Genomic DNA, 17,439 nt, shown 5'->3' on the forward strand with positions numbered 1-17,439 from the left:
TAATCTCACAAAACATTTTGAAAGCAATGTATAGGATAACTAAGATATAAAATAGTATGTGGAAAATATTTGGATGGTTATCTGCATGTTATTCCCATCAACATCACACTAACATCAGCGCTGAAATCTCAGTATTTGGTTAGTTTAGTTGCTGTTGACATCCAATATGTCCACATTGCATGCGCTGTGTAAGTGAGATAAATACACACAGCATGTACAATGAGGACAATGTGGAGTCATTTTCTGCATCTGACATGAAAATAAGCCATGGTTATTGTTATGTTTAATCCCTTATCACATTCAATTCGGTATACAATGTTAAATGATAAAACATATTTTAATGCAGAAGGTCTTAGAAACACCAGATTAAGGTAAACTTCCTTTATGGTAACATATAATAGACCTATAATAGAATTGATAATAGACTTTGGGTAAGTACTGAATGAAGATTTAGAAGCAGATAAAACTGACATGTATAAAAAGCACTGATGTGGTTTTTTTGGTCCATCAAATGGCCAGTTATCTGAAAATATTTTTAACACAGTTTTTTATTGGTATGCATTTTATGTCATATTTTCATGCGTATATAAAAAAGTACTGACATGTTTTTTTTGTCTAGCAAGTAACAGTTATCTGCAAATAATTATGTGTTTTGTGTCATATTTTCACGCTAACATTTATTGTTCTAATCCAAACAATGACCAATTAAGTGCACACAGGCTGCAAAGCTTACATGGCCAGAAATCTTGTTCCATTATCCAGGGTCTGCGCTGCTTAAAAGAACCCAGTGTGATAGATAAATTATCCAAAAAAGGAAAGGTGCTGTATATTAGGAATGAGCCGAACTAAACGCTGTACCAAGTGTAACCTCTGTTTATGGCCCTGTGCGTTCATGGACAAAGGTCCTTAACACAGATCTTCTGCATCCCAGATCTTGATCCATGAATGCATAGGGCTCTAAATGTGAGTAGCAGCCCAGTCACAGCTTTGACAGACTGCAGACAGCAGAGCAGGATGCTGTACCTGTCACTCTCCGATGCACTAAGATGCTGGAATGGATGCACTGTACCCAAATGGCCCCATGTGCAAGGGGCCTTAATGTTAAAGGGGGGGATAACTCCTTTCAGATTCTGATAAGACCCCACCCGTAGACCCACACAATGACCAGGTTAGGGTTGTGTGGAAGAGGCCCTTGTCCTCATCAACATTCCCCACTCATTTCCCCACTTTCCAGTCAAGCCAAAAAGCTTGGTATACATATCCTGAAAGGTCTGGTATGAATACGGGGGGAACCACAAACCAATTTTCTTTTTACACAATACTCACCTCTTTGTTTACATACTTCTGCCAGCCAAGAATCCCCAGTTGGAGGCTGAATGAGCCAGGCAGGAATGAGTTATGGTTGTTAGGACACATAGCCAAAGGGAAAGTGGTCAAATTTAGCACTGGTAGTAATATCCCTATATAAATACATCCCTATTACTTAATCATAGCAGTTTAATTCTTGAGAGGTCACAATGTAAACCTTGGACCTGCGAGCTCTAACTTTTAGTGTAACTCTGTGGCTAGATAATATGTATATTTTATAAGACTGTGTGACTAAACTAAAGTCACTAGTATTTCAACAGGAAAATTCAGTCAAATTTAAGTCTTGTCTTGAACTATATGCTCTAATTTAATTTACAGTAAAGTCATATTTTGAAATTCATATTGTTGCTTAGAGCTGAGATTTACTACTGTTTGCAATACTAATTCTTGGGGAGAAACTAATAAACTGTATCTGCATCCAAGAACAAAATGTTATATGTTGGAACTTATCAGTCTTTAGATGAGGTGGCTGTATTTGATTTCTTTTTCTTAGGCTTTTCTTTCCCTTAATTTCAACTGGTGATCTTGCCAGTGGCGCATTTTCTGTCCTAAATTGACATAACTCATTCATCATACTATATCCATGGAGAAGAAGAGTTTTCACCATAGGACAGGACCAGGGGCGGACTGACCATTTGGAAACTCGGGCACTGCCTAAGGGCCTGGGGTCAGTAGGTGGCCCCATGAGATGCCCCTGGTACCTTTTTCATAGGCTTTTTTGAGTTTGGGCAAGGACACAGGGGCCCCATGATCCTCTATTGCCCGGGGGCCCCATGAGTTGTCAGTCCACCCCTGGACAAGACGACAGAGGACTACAACTCTTTTATTCTTCACCATAACAATGGGAGAGGTTCAAAGGGAGCATGTTAATGGATACCAGTGAAGTAGAATAGAGAGTACAACTGACTAGATTTTTCAACAGATAAAACAAAATTATTTAGCCACTTTCATGTCTCCCCATAGCAGACGTACTGCTACAGGGCAGCATCACTGGGCAAAATCATGTAAATATATGTAATTTTGCATTTCCACCCTCGTACCCATGTGGCTATTGGCTCCTGAGTATGTCAATCACTGGATTCCAGCTGGCGATTTTTTACGGGACTCGATGATCGTTGGTGAAGCTAAGAGGGGACAGATCTGTGTGTAAACAACACAGATCTTTCTCCTGTCGGCATGGACAAGCTGCTTTCTATCTCTCTGCACAGCAAAGATAGAAAGCAGCAGGTCTGCTTAGTAAAACAGCACACAGTACACAATAAAATCACTCCCTAACACACAGTTAACCTTTTGATTGCACTAGAAGTCGACCCCTTTCTGCCTAGTGTCATTAGTACAGTGTCAGTGTTTTTTTATCAGCACTGATCACTGTATTAGTGTCACTGGAGATGTCATCGGCATTTAGTCAGTTCCCACCCAATGTCAGAATGCCCGCCACAGTCCCGCTATAAGTCGCTGATCGCCACCATTAAAATTATAAAAAATAAATAAATAAAAATTCCAGTATATAAACCTCCATTTATTTGTAGATGCTATAACGTTCATGTAAACTAATTAATATACACTTACTGGGATTTTTTTTTTTAGCAAAGACATGTAACAGAATACATTTGGCCTAAATTTATAACAAAATTTTATTTTAAATTTTTTTTATTGGATATCTTTTATAGCAAACAGTCAAAAGTATTGTTTTTTGTTTATAGCACAAAAATAAAAAATGCAGAGGTGATCAAATACCACCAAAAGAAAGCTCTATTTGTGGGAAAAAATTACATAAATTTCATGTATGCACAGCATTGCATAAATGTCCGTGCAATTGTTGGCTAAAGCAACGCAGTGCTGTATCACAAAAAATGGCTTGGTCAGGAAGGGGGCAAATCTTCTGGAGGGCAAGTGGTTAAAGATTATTTAACCACTTCCCAACCACCCTATAGCAGATATACTGCTACAGGGCGGCACGGGTGCACAAAATCACATATACTATATATGTGATTTAACATTTCCGGGTAGGTGGTGCGCTTGAAGTGCGCGCATGCCCTACCCGCACTGCCATTCGCAGCCCCGGCTGTCAATCACCGGGTCCAGGGTGGTGATTACTCGCCAGCGCTCGGTGATTCATGAGCATCTCCGACAGTTCTCCTCCCTGTCAGCTCATGCACACTGCTTTAGATGGCTGTGCACAGCTCAACCATTCAAAGCAGTGTGTTTACAGTGAAGCACATGTACACAGCACAGAGTAAAACAGCACACAGTTAACCCTTTGAGCGCCCCACATGTTAACCCCTTCCTGCCCAGTGCCATTAGTACAGTGTCAGTGCTTTTTTTTTAGCACTGATCACTGTATTGGTGTCACTGAGGATGTCAGTGACACCAAGTCAGTTCCCCCCAATGTCAGAATACCCGCTGTGGTCCCGCAGTCCTGCTATAATTCACTGATTGGCCCCATTACTAGTAAAAATTAGAAAAAAAAATCCCAGTATATATTTTGCTATAACTTTCACATTAACCAATTAATTTGCACGTATTGAGATTTTTATTAGCAAATACATGTAGCAGAATACATTTTGGCCTAAATATATGCTGAAATTTGATTTTTTATTGTTTTTTTCTCACAATTGTCGGTCTTTTTTTTTTAATAGTGCAAAAAATAAAAAAAAACCACACAGGCGACCAAATTTGTAAATTTCATTTGGGTGCAGCGTTGCATGACTGCACAATTGTCAGTTAAAGTAACGCAGCACCGTAAAGCAAAAATGGCCTGGTCAGGAAGGGGAGTAAATTCTCAGGAAGGCAAGTGGTTAAAGTGTGCATAAATTAAAAACATTCTGTTTAGTTTTAGACAAAATAAGGAAGGGTAAAATTTTGCTTGTGTCCATCTGGGCAAATTTTCTTCACATCCTGTCCTGTTTGGACACATATTTCCAGCAGGGACAAGATAGCAATGAAAACATGGTAAAAGGCTTAAGATGGTTGTAAACCTCAGACATGAAAAGTGAACAAAGCACATCCCTCTATAGTGTGTACTAAACTGACTGCAGCACAGAGTGTGGCTTTTCTCTGGTCTTTGATCCATCTGCTGAGTCACTCAAGACTGAGAACTCTAAGCTGACACCTCAGCCTCCTGGAAGATGCCTCCCCCTCTCCCACAGGACACAGCAGGTGACTCATTGACTAAGCTATGTTTTTCCCTTATGTGCCTGTTAGAGGGGTGTGTGTCCCTTCCTTTTAATCAGATATCAGATTTCACAGAGCTCTGTGCTCTTGCTCTGCAGTATGTGTGACATCAGATATCCATCTCCTGCTTCCTGAGGCTGTGAGATGCTGTGTAAAATGTGTGTTTTGGAAGGCCATAGAGGAGACAGGACAGCAGATAAATAGGTACAACGTATGTCGCGGGATTTGTTTAATCTCCCTGTAACACCTGAGGCTAGTAACATCATTGGGTATATGTAAGAGTTTACAACTGCTTTAATGGTCACTAATCCAGTTGAAAGAAAAACTGTATATGTTAAAATGCTTTTAGAATTCATGCCTCAACCTTTTCTGCCTTTTATCTTGAAACAAGCCTTTATCCCTGTGAGGTCCATTATGTTCTAAGTTAGGTCAAAATGGAGCTAAAATTGCTTACAGAAAGACTAGTAAAATACAGCATGGAAGCTCAATATGAAGTCCTGGTCTTCATATTTTTTTGCTCAATTTCAATTGAATTCAGAGTACAAAGGGTATTCAAAGGAGCATGCATTGTTTAAATAATGTTACAGGGATTTAAAAGCAATGAGGAAATGTTAACATTATTTCCCAAACACCAGGCTAATCAGGTTTATTTGATAATAATAAATCCTAAGTGTTCTAACCTACAGCAACTAATCTGAAGTCCTTTAGTGGCCTGGCTTTAGCCATTTCAAATTTATTCAGAAGTGAATTTAGAACTCTAGATTAGCTTTTTCATGCTGCTTTACTGTATAGGCCTAATAGAAATCATGACTGAGACTTGCTTGCAGTACTCTGAGGCTACAGTGTGGGTCATGGAGCTTCTGTGGAGCATTTGCTGTTACAGTTAAGGCTGATTTACTTTGGTTACATGGATACCCCTTTTCTATTAACTTCCTTCCCTCCAGCTGTGTTTCTTTATTCCAATAACAGTTGATGAGCTTGACTATCTGCAGCTGACTTATTCCGGTTGAATGCTTTCTGCACAATTTTATTATTATTGGATTCTGAGTGTGATTCCCTGTTTATTAACTGTTTCTTATCAAATGACTGGTTACTTAAAAGGTGAGCTCTACAGCATAAATCCCAGACCTGTATATACAATTTCTTGTTTTATTAAACCATTCCTCTTCTTGACCCCCAGAATTATCTTGAACTACTATTGATTCCAGTACATAAACATAAGCATACTGGGTGGGATAAGTTGCTGTGTCCATAGGGGATGTATAATATTATATATTTTCTAAAGGCAAAACTTAGAAGGAATTGCCAGCCTCTCTTAGATCACTAGAGCAGACTTTGTTTCTGTGTTTCTAGGACAGTGCAGTGCTGGCATTTAGGCTGGTTAATGGTACCAGAAATTATCAGAATTGCAAGACAGGTACACTCAAATGTGCTTTTAATATCATAAAGTGTCATATACAAATTCTGCCCAAAGCATTTAGATGTTGTCTGCTCAATCTCGTTCCTTTGCGGTGTTGTGATGTTTGATATGTAGCAATTGCTGCTGATATTTTTATGCATTTGACCAGACTTTTTTATTCTGGCTTGTCTGCCTGCTGTGATTTTCCCTGCCTTATTAAACTGCCCAAGCACCATCTATTCACACTTTCTTTTACTTGTGTACCCGCTGTTCTCCTAGGCTTGTACCGCCACCCATCTCCTATCCCACTGTCTAGCCTTATCATTACATTATCACTATCAGGAATCGCTGTTATACTGAGCTTTGGCTTAAAAATACAATTTATATAATTGATATCTTTATTCATCTTTATATCCTATAATAATTGAATCTTTAATAGTATTATTAGTACAATTTGATTGATTGGTATCACAGTTAGACAGCGGCAACTTGTTCTCATAGATTGGTTTCCTACCGTGGAATTAATTTATTTCTAATTAAAAATACAATTTGCTCATTCTGTCTTGTTATACCTGGAACTGACAACTGGAAGTATGGAACAGTCTGCAGTTTTAGGAGTATGGACCCACAGTGATTGTTTTGAAAGTACACAGTATACTATACCACCACCATAAAAAAGATAAACTATGCAAGGACAGCAACAACGAGGACCCAAAAAGATTGCACTGAAAAGAAGAGCAGCAGCCTGGTAGCTATTATTGTACACAGTAATGTCTTCATGACAGTCAATAACATGATGTGGGGGAAATGTGTACCACCCCTGGCAGACCTACAGTATGTTGGCTATGTAGAAATCTGACTCTGCCTGTTTTACAATACTGCCTGAATGCTGCCTAACCTGACCACACCTTTTATTCAGACAATGCTCTTACATATTGACTCAGTACCCTTCTCTCTAGGCCTGCATGTTAACCCTCTCCTATAGATCACGTTTGAGGACCGCCATATGCAATTGTTGCAGAACCAAACACATGCATCCTTATAGAAATTTGTGGGAAGACTAAATGCTCATAGATTCCAAAATTTAAGGAAACCCACAGCTTTTGTTGGTATAGAGGGTTCACACTAACCAATGACAATTATGCCGATAACAAGAATCAACAAACTTCACTTGAATAAGCATAATTATCATGCCAAGTATCTCAAGTAAGTAAGTATTTTATAGCTATAGAACTTCACACTTGTATTAAAGGCAGCATATGTAAACCTTAAATAAAATTGCTTTAAATCCATTCCTCAGTTACAGTGAACATTTATATTGCAGCCTTTTTATTATTTGTAACTAATAATATACACTAAACACCTAGTGATCCTGCTAGTATCCTCTGCATTATCAGACTTCTTGTGCTGTCCTGACCACACTAACTTTGGCTGCAAACCCATGGTAGCCAAGGAATAGCAACATGCCATGTCAGCGCACAGTGTGCCTGCAGTCCCTCTGTCAGACTTTGACATCCAGAAAACAAAGTTGGGAGGGGGGTTATATAAAGCTGGTCACTATTGTTTTTTGTTTACAAGGGTCCAAATTCTCTTTATGTCTGCTTTAATAAACTTCATCCCTTTAACAGCTACTATTGGCACTATGACAGTTTTGGTCCACACTAACTATTATAAACCAAGCAGAGTGGTTTCTGATTATGTGATCACATTGCCAGCTATACTCAAGCCTATGTTTAAAGTGTAACTAAAGGCACACTTTTTTTTATAGTTTTGGATAGAGTGCAAAGGGAATAGAACACCTGTCACTTTGCTGTCTGTATAAGGGATACTGAGTACAGGTATCCAACGGCAGCAGGGATAACCAGTTCAATGTAGCTGTACTTAGGAAACTGAAATCACACTGAGTATGATTAAAGTAAAGTTGGTTAATGCACAAAACACCTATCCAACATCAACAAACCATAGGAAAAACAGAAGAGAAAAATAAACATGACAGTGAAGCAAAACCAAACCAACAACCTAACTATAATACACTATATACAAATGGAGGGAAGCTGACATAAACAGGGCAGGACCAGGACTGGGACTGGGAACAAGGGAAGCAGCAATAGGGTAACAAGATCCAGGGTGCTAGATGCAAGGTACAAGCTAAGGCGGGGATCAGGATAATCAACGAGCAGGTATATGGCTAACAGGCAAAACACTGAAGCACTGATGAAAATAAAAGGAGGGGTTATATGCTTTTCCAACAGTCAGAATCAGGTAGAGCCTAACGACTGCTATCTTCTGGCTGCAGAATGAAACCCATTGGTGGCCATCAGTTGTGCCCTTTAGCTCTGGGAGATTCACCCTCTAACTTTTGATGGTAATGGTAAACAGGACAAAAAGAAAGTAAAAGAAAATCCTAGATTTTGGGTTGACATTAGAACAGGAATAGAGGTGAAATCTTCCAAATGGGACACTAGTTCTGGTAACCTGGTTTCACCCTGAGAATTCCTCACTTTAGAGGGATTTGTTCTCACTTCCTCTTTTGGCTATGGGACAGGAAGTGAAGGCAAATCACCTCTATGGGACACAGGTGAAAAGAAAAAAAAATTCAAAGGGGTTGTAACTCTCTCTTGCTCTATCTAAAATGAAAAACAATTAAATACTGTACATGTCTGGTTCAATCTATATATTCATTTCTATCTTTAACCACTTCCAGACCGGACACTTTTACCCCCTTCCTGACCAGGGCAATTTTCAGCTTTTAGCGCTATCACACTTTGAATGACAATTGCGCGGTCATGCAATACTGTATCCAAATGAATTTTTTACCATTTTTTTGAGATAGATAAAGCTTTATTTTGGTGGTATTTATTCACCACTGGGATTTGTATTTTTTTTGCTATGTAAATGAAATGTCCAAAAATTTTGAAAAAAAGTGTTTTTTTTATAAAATTTTGCAAATAAATAATATTTCATCATAAATCTTAGCCAAAATTTATTCCGTTATCTTTTTAGTAAAAAAAAAAAAATCCAAATTAGTTTATAAGCAAAAATTATAATTTTTAAACATTTTTTTTTACATTTTTATTTTATTTTTTTATATTATTATTTTTTATTTTAATTTTTTTTATTTACATACTGTCACCCTAGCAGTACAGTGTCACCATGGTGACACTGTACTACTTGTGAGGGGTGATGAAGATTTTTTTTTTTTTTTTACACTGATTGCTTTTACACCCATATGGGATGTAAAAGCAATCATTTCTCTTTCTCTCTGTGTGCATTCATGCACTCATTGAGAAGAACTGAGTGAGCTGTGATTGGTCACAGCTTGTCACATGGTACAAGGCTTTTGTGAATAGCCTTGTACCATGTGACCTCTGTGATCATTCACAGATTTCACACATAGTAAGCAATGATGTCAGAAGTGACATCTTGCTTACTACTTTGCATGTGATCACTGATTGGCCAATCAGTGATCACATGATCGGGACCTCGTACAGAGGTCCCGTCCGACGAACGCTGTTTCACTGTGTCCGGAGGACACAGCGGGCACCGGATCGCGGTGCTGCGCGCTCCCAGGGAGCGCGCACAAGCAGGGTGCGGGGAGGCCGTTTATAGATGGCCACCCGACCCTGCAGTGCCACCGTCTGGCCGTTTATATACAACGGCCAGTCGGGAAGTGGTTAAAGACCTCTGGGCCCAAAAGGGTTATTAAAACCAAACAATTGCAATGCTGTGCAATTGTGAACGGTTTTCACTTAAAGCTGCTTTTATTATGTTCTTCATTAAGTATATATATTTTAAATTATATAAAGTGCCACAAAAGTACAACATAAGTGAAAGTGCAGCTGACAATCCAATACCCCCTGGGTACAAAAGTCCTAATATACAAACAACAGCGCACCACTCCATGCTCCGATCTTCCCGTCTTCTCACCAATATCTCTTTAACCAGTTTATGTTGTATAACATAGAATGTCTCTCTCTCCCTTGATCTTCCAGTGTATTGACACATAAGATATATACCATTAAGAAATTTATCTCATACCACTCCAATTTTGTTACCTACCTCCTGGAATGTCCTTGTGGGTTCCAATATGTGGGGTGCACCACAAGGAAGTTACAACTAAGATTAAGGGAACATGTCACTAACATTAAAAAGGTGAAGAAGGAGCATAGACAAACAAACAAAACCAGCACTCAGATCTTCATGCAGACTAAAAGGAATTCACAATGGCAAATGAAGAGGTGCAGCCCTTCAAAGATCGGGAAATCTGGGCACTAATGAACAAAGAACAAAAAAGGGCGCACTCTCATCGTGCATTACCGTGGTACACCACGTATTTATTGTGTAATCAAATAGATATATACTCACAAACCAAAGGATAAAGAAAGCAGTATGAATTGTTTAAGCTGATGCGTTTCAGGAGATAACCCCCTTCCTCAGAGCTGCTCTGAGGAAGGGGGTTCATCTCCCGAAACGTGTCAGCTTATCCCCAATTGGGGCACAGCATTACATTGATATCATTGCAGACTATTCATACCGCTTTCATTATCCTTTGGTTTGTGAGTATATATCTATTTGATTACACAATAAATACGTGGTGTACCATAAAGAAGGAACATAGCCTGTCAAAACATTTCAGAGATGCACTTGGTTATGATCCTACATTATTGAAGTTTTGTGCCATTGAAAAAGTTGGGGCACACTGGAAAGGTAATAACTGTACAAGGGAGATTTCAAAAAATGAAACCTTCTGGATTTATGAGCTGGACAGTATGTACCCAAAGGGATTAAATATAGAATTGGATCTGAATTGTTTAATTTATAATTTGTAGGGCATGATTTTGAGGCTGGAACTGGGCATTTGTAGATAGTGAGGGTAAGTATTGTTTGGCATAGACCAAACATACTTTTCCCTCTTTTTCAGATACACCGATTTTTTATTAATGTAATTTTATTTTATTTTCATTAATTTGTTTGTAAATTTTACAGTTATTAAATATAATTCAGTTAATTCATTAATTAATATTATATTAGTCTATTTTAATCATTAAAATTTTGTAATAAATATTTTGTATGTCATAACTTGTAGAGAGGACACAGGCATTGACACTATTTTATGTATAATATTGAGGATTTAATCACATTACACTGAGTTCTAATACATTCACTGGCAATATAGAACACTAGGTGGCAGACGTTTTACGTGTCCATGTCGGTAATAATTTCAGTACTTAATTTTATTTTATCTCAGGATGCATTAAATCAATTTTCATGTTTGAATGAATAGGTACATTGTATTGCTTTTAGGAGTTTAATAACAGGGTGTAGGATAGGACGGTAGTAGTGTATTGAGACTGTTTATCCAGTAAGTAAGATTAAGATCATGGCCGCAGGATGTGGGTGGGATGCTGTATAGTATTGCATTTAGATTGTTTATCCAGTAAGTAAGATGGAGATCATGGCCGCAGGATATGGCAAGATGGTGAATAGGTAGAGTCCGGTAGCGCCCAACGCCTACTACCTATAAGGAAGTCAATTGAATGACAAAACGTGCCAGTGGATGTGACATCAGACACAACCGTAAGTACCGCGGTAGCCATTTTGGAGATTGGTTAAATCAAGCAGTTTTACTTCAAACTTATGTAAGCGCAATTTTGTATTATTAAGTTGATCTTTCAAGGAAATACTGCACTATGGGAGTAGGTTTACCTTTTATGATCACTGAGAATTTATGAAGAATCGGGGAGGAGATTGAGCATGTTGACTATATGATTTTGAAAAGGCTGTTCACAAGACATGCAGGGTAAGGTGCATGCCTGAAGGGGAAGAGATCGATCACATTTGATTTGCTTCACACACAGGTGGTGGATGGAGCATGATCACAAGTGTATTTTGGATGTTACTCACAGTTAAGGAGTGAAATGCACATTTTCAACCTAAGAGGGTAAGAGTATTTAGGGGAAGAGTGGTGGACACTTTTGTATATTGTATACTATTCAACTCACACGGGTGAACATTTAGCATATTTGTAAGAGAAATACTACACTACATTAGTTTTTTTCTTTTTGGAGATTTGGATCAATACACTGGAAGATCAAAGAAGAGAGAGACATTCTATGTTATACAACATATTCTGGTTAAAGAGATTTTGATGAGAAGACAGGAAGATTGGAGCATGAAGTGGTGCGCTATTGAGTATATATAACCTGCGAGATTCATTATTGACTATCCACCCACTGTTATTGACTATAAAAAATAGTATGACCACTTTTCAGATATCTATATTTTGTGTTCCAATATCAAAGACGAGTCTTTTTCATTTACTGTCTTCTTGACCTTTAAAAACAGCAAAAACAACTTTCTTTTTCAACATACTGATATTCCATGTGACAATTACGTTGTGAACTTTTCATTTTGCTATTGGTCAACAGAGTCTGTGTGTATACCAGGTGCTGTTGTCTGCCCGACCAACATCATAGTAAATAGAGCAGGTGCGTGTTAGACAGAAGATATGACCTTTTCATTTAAATAAGTCTGCCAGATCCATCTGTGTGTAAACAGTTGTGTGACAAGTGAAAGAATAATTTACCAGTATTTAAAAAAATCTATTTCACAAAGTACTTGTTTAGCTACACTGAAGTTTAAAATAATATAATGAAGATCTTACTCAGATAAACTAATCAGATTCTCTTGGCCTCTTTCTAGTGAGTACCACTGTAGTAACAGTTGCAACAGTCATCTTGGTTAGTGTACAGCCAATATTCTAAATCTGATAGATACGTTTTATGTTATTCTTACAGTATGTATTTAAACCCCATGTCCTTCCCTAATTAGCAACACTGTCAATAAACCCCAAGCAGGTATAACATTTGCAATGTCAATTTGTATTCATTAAAACAATTAAATGTATTTTACATAAACTTTAAATACCTGAATATGTACCAGTTTTAACCCCATGTAATCTCATTTACAACTACACCTACACTGCAAGTGGGAAAGTACAGTTCTATGAGCCAACTAGGGCTCTACTTCCTAATGTAGACAGGTCAATGCACAGTTTCAGCATGCTGACATTTATAAGAGTGATGATAGCATCCAATCAAAGGCTGAAGGGAGGTTGTTGACCAAGTTGTTTTGTTTAACTGCAGTTGAGCAAATTAGGTCAACCACCTGTCAGATTTTCATGGATCACAAGACTGGATGCACACAATTACACATCCCTTGACAGGTAGAACTACAAAAATGTGTTTCTTTTTGTGTATCTGGCTGTTTTCCTCAAATTCAGCCTAAAATTCAGCAAAACTTTGATACATTAAACTAAAATGTCTGACAGGAAATAGAATAGTGAAATGCTGACCTTTGTTCAGTAACAATAAAATGGCATTTCCTCCTGATTCAGACTAAACTGTTAAAGTATTTTCGAATCTTCACTCAAATATTTTGTGAATATTACCTTCAATCATGAGAAAAGCAAATTCCCGTTCCGTCTCAACCCAATCATGTGGAGATGCATTTTACACAATTTTGTAAGCGAACATCGTCATCTGTTTTACTAAATCAACCAACGGAACTTTACCATAATTTATTTTATGAATCCCTATGTCTTTATTAATGTTCTATAACATTTTGATGAAACAATTGTATTTGGTATGACAATGGCAGTTATCTGCAAAGAATTTTTGAGATGCATTTTAGGTGGGAGTGAGTCTGTAGTAGTATTGGCTCAGTAGCTCAAATATTAATAGGCTGAGAGCAGTAGTGATAAGGGTTAGATTCAGGTCTAGGAGTTGGCAGTTCTGTTCAATAGCTATGTTTAGGTATACGTTTAGGATACTGTAATGCATGCAGATAGGTTTAATAGTGAGGGTTAGTTTTCAGTTAGTATGAAAAACTCAAAGAAATGTAAATGCGATGCCCAAAGGTAAGTATATAGGTTTGTTTTTCACTGAAACAAATGCAACAAAGTTTTTGACATGTATCAGCAAAACATTCACTTTGTTATAATCTTTCTTCAACATGTTGTAGCCATCTAGAGTTTAAATAGATAGATTCATAGGAATCTTCTACCCTATCTTCTCTATATTCTTGCAACTGTATCAGGACAATATAAGTTGACAGTGATAAGTAAAAGATTGGAAGTCCATGGTTAGGGAAGGGAGCCAATGCACAAGGACTGCAAATATCTTCCTCAACAAGCAATTCTAGTCATTTTTACCATCAAATTATCAACCAAGCAGATCTGAGATATTTTTGGAAATAACTGCTGAAATATTAAAATTTTATTTAACTAGATGCTGCATGAAACACTCCTTATGTTCATTGATGTATCTATAAATCTATTATTCTCACAACAAACTGCATTTTTTCTTCTCTTTCATTGAATATTTTAATTATTTCTAATTATTTTATGTATTTGTTTTGAATATTTTAAATTGTTTCAAATTATTTTATGTATTTGGATTATACGTGGCTGAGACATGGCTAGTATCTTCATGAATTCAAATATACCTTCTGAGGTAGCCTGGAGGAAAGAGGTTTTCGTCAAAGAAAATGTACAGTATACTTATAAAGTGAATGTGATATTCACCAAATATTCACTGCAGGATAATCTTCCTGGTGTGTTTGTTTAAATTAGAGGGAATGGTTTACAACGTTTGGTGGTTGTTACATTCATTTCTTTATAAGTGTGCCCCATCTTGTCTAACTTAGATATGATAGAACATCACAGCATACCCTTTAAAAAAAGTCACAAATAGTTATATAACGCATACATAATCACCTTCTATTATTGTTATTTTTAAGTGACTACTTACTAGTAGAAGGGTCTTGGGTGGTGGCAGTGACGTCTATCTTATGTGGGCAGGACTCTAGCCATCAGGCCATAACTTCAGACCTTAGTTTTGCTTTCTATGGTCACATGGTGCAGATACTTAAACTTAATCCAACCTCAAATGTTGGCTAGGATGTGGAAGGTTTCACAGATGCTGGTTCCCAGGTGTTCTCAGGGTGGAGTGTCATCCAAGAATGTGGTCTCTAGAGGACCTACAAGAATAAACACATTTGTTAAGTAGCAAAAAACAGGCTCTCTCTTAAAATGTTACTTTTTTTAAATATTACTTATTTCAAGCAAAACAAAATGCAAATGCTAGATAAAGTAACTTTTTTTTTGCTCCTTTTGTCTTTTAACAATACAATTGAAAGTGTTTCATTGTATCTGTTTTCTAAGAGCAAAAAACTCCTGTTGACCCTGCCAGAAATTCAGTGTTGTTCTGTACGCTCTGCAGTATCATCTCAAACAATCCTATCGAGAAGTGTGTTAACACTACAGAACACTACCCTCTTATATTATGAATAGGAGAAGGAGGAAAGGGTTTCTGAAGTCCTGATATACTTCCTGTCCTATAGTGATAACATTTCTCTTCCACAGAGGATAGAAAGTTAATTGCAGAATCACCAGTTTATATTAAGAGAAAAAAGCCCAGAGGAAAAAAATGGATTCAGCCACCATATATAATGACTGGTAAGCTGCAAAATATTAAATTTTTTTTGTGGTTTCACAAATGCTTTAGATATGAAAGTGGATCGTTATAAGAGTATTAGTAAGATGCTTGCACATGCTTCCTTTCACCTGATATATGAATATTACTTTTACTACCTGTCACGTAATCCTATTCCCTAGCCTTTTTTTATGAAATTGGTAAACCTTTCAACCTATGCTCTTCAGCACATTTTAATTATGAATTCGTGCTAAGTTCTGCCTCTTCCAGCTAGGCTCTAGCCAATACTTTCAGATACTTCCAGCTATGATTCATTACTTTGAAGGATAAGTTCACCTTTTAACAAAAAATAATATATGCACACTTTCTTTACAGGTAAAAATGTGCATTTATTATTTTTGTTTTCTGGAGCCTCCAAAGCTGTGCACCAGCAATCAGTATATCTGCCTACTTGTACATCCCATGCAGGCAAGCAGACCCTTACTGACAGGAAAGCTCAATGAACTACCACGACGGTAGTTCATTGAAAACTAAAAGCTGTCAGCCACAAAGGCTATTGAAACTTGTAGTTTTCCTATTCACAGAATACTGTTATTACAGTGACTATCGCTTTATTAGGCAATCAGAGTGTAAAAAAAAATCCTGATCACCTTCCCAGAGTAGTACAGTGTCATTGTCTGAAAACTGGTCTGGGCAAGAAGGAGATAAAAGTACCCAATATTGAAGTGTTTAAAACAAATGGATTATAACCCATCTTCCAATATCCACATTGGACATGATATGACACATTAAACCACTCTAATTTTTCCACCTAAAAAAAATGTTCACAGATGTAATTTTTTTTTAATATTAGCACACGCTGACAAGATTATTTTAATTAACTACATCACATGTAATATACACTGCTTAAAAAAAATAACGATTTCAGTAGGGAAAATATCATGCTGGATATCTATACTGATATGACTGGATATTGTGTTAGGAATATAAGGATGCCCTATCGTTTGACGTAAATGAAAATTATCAACCTACAGAGGACTTAATTCAATTATCAACCTACAGAGGACTGAATTCAAAGATACCCCAAAAAATCTAAGTAAAAAAATGATACAGCAGGCTAGTCCATTTTGCTGAAATTTCATTGCAGCAAATCAAAATGGTACTCAGCAGTTTGTATGGCCCCCATGTGCTTGTATGCATGCCTGACAATGTTGGGGCATGCTGCTAATAAGATAACGGATGGTGTCCTGGGGTATTTCCTCCCAGATCTGGACCAGGGCATCACTGAGCTCCTGTACAGTCTGTGGTGCAACCTGGTGGCATCAGATGGACCAAAACATGATGATCCCAGAGGTGTTCTACTGGATTTAGGTCAGGAAAGCATTCAATGGTATCAGTTTCTTCATCCTCCAGGAACTGCCTGCATACTCTCATCACTTGAGGCCTGGCATTGTTGTGTACCAGGAGGAACCCAGGACCCACTGCACCAGCATAAGGTCTGACAATTGGTCCAAGGATTTCATCCAGATACCTAATGGCAGTCAGGGTGCCATTGTCTAGCCTGGAGAGGTCTGTGTGTTCCTCCATGAATATGCCTCCCCAGACCACCACTGATCCACCATCAAAACAGTCATGCTGAACAATGTTGCAGGCAGCATAACATTCTCCATGCCTTCTCCAGACCCTTTCACGTCTGTCACATGTGCTCAGGGTGAACCTGCTCTCATTTGTGAAAAGGACAGGGTGGCAGTGGCGGACCTGCCAATTCTGGTGTTCAAAGGCAAATGCCAATTGAGCTTTATGGTGCCTGGCAGTGAGCACAGGGCTCACTAGAGGATATTGGGCCCTCAGGCCACCCTCAGGAAGTCTGTTTCTGATTGTTTGGTCATAGACATTCACACCAGTGGCCTGCTGGAGGTCATTTTTTATGGCTCTTGCAGTGCTCATCCTGTTCCTCCTTGCACAAAGGAGCAGATACTGGTCCTGCTGATGGGATAAGGACCT

General features: G+C 37.9%; 1 protein-coding gene across 2 annotated transcripts in view; it reads right to left on the reverse strand.

Annotated features, from left to right (window-relative positions):
- HTR2C (5-hydroxytryptamine receptor 2C) overlaps positions 1–17,439 on the reverse strand; it is a 698,015-nt gene that overhangs the window by 431,566 nt on the left and 249,010 nt on the right. For both annotated transcript variants that reach the window (XM_089657983.1, XM_089657982.1), the window contains exon 2: positions 14,752–14,980. The gene's annotated coding sequence lies outside the window, so the exon portion shown is untranslated. The remainder of the gene's footprint in view (positions 1–14,751; positions 14,981–17,439) is intronic.

The sequence above is a fragment of the Staurois parvus genome, unplaced genomic scaffold, assembly GCF_062004578.1.
Source record: "Staurois parvus isolate SC_StPar_1 unplaced genomic scaffold, SC_StPar_1.0 ptg001045l, whole genome shotgun sequence".
Lineage (NCBI taxonomy): Eukaryota > Metazoa > Chordata > Amphibia > Anura > Ranidae > Staurois > Staurois parvus.